Here is an 815-nt window from a genome sequence, read left to right as displayed (position 1 = left end):
CTGAGTTTAGACTGGTTTGAACTGGGTTGGACTGGGTTTAGACTGGGTTGGACTGGGTTTAGACTGGTTTGGACTGAGTTTAGACTGGTTTGGACTGGATTGGACTGGGTTTAGACCGGGTTGGACTGAGTTTAGACTGGGTTGGACTGGTCTGGACTGGGTTGGACTGGGTTTAGACTGGTTTGAACTGGGTTGGACTGGGTTTAGACTGGGTTGGACTGGTCTGGACTGGGTTGCACTGGGGGTCTCACCCATGTCCTGGGGGGCTGGCGAGGGCTGGTCCACGTCCATGGGTGACTCGTCGCGCCGGGGGACGGCGTCCGACTGTCCGGCCTCCGACTGGGGGGGGACAGGGGCGGCTTTAGGGGGCCGGGACCCCCCGGGGAACCCCCGGCCAGGGCTGGGGGCTGGGGGGGCTCCCGGGGCTCAGGGGGGTGGGAGCCGCGGGGGGAGGAGAGGGAAAAGCAGCAGGATGGGGGGAGAGGAAGAGGAGGAGGAGGGGAGGGTAGAAGAGGGGGAGGAAGGGTCAGTGGAGAGGGGGAGGATGAGGAGGGGCTGGAAGAGAGGAAGGAGAAGGGGATGAGGATGGAGGAGAGGAAGGGTGAGTGGGGAGCATAAGGAGTGGGTGGGAGGAGGAAGATGAGGAGAAGGATGAGCAGAAGGAGGATGAGGAGAAGGATGAGCAGAAGGAGGATGAGGAGAAGGGGGCAGGTTGAGGAAGAGGATGGAGGGGGTGGGAGGACGAGGAAGGGGCAGCACAAGGATGAAGAGGGGATGGGAGAAGGGAATGGCAGCATAAGGAAAGGGAGGATGAG

This window comes from Corapipo altera, unplaced genomic scaffold (assembly GCF_003945725.1).
Source record: "Corapipo altera isolate COAL_440 unplaced genomic scaffold, ASM394572v1 60399, whole genome shotgun sequence".
NCBI lineage: Eukaryota > Metazoa > Chordata > Aves > Passeriformes > Pipridae > Corapipo > Corapipo altera.
This window is presented reverse-complemented; position numbering follows the sequence as displayed.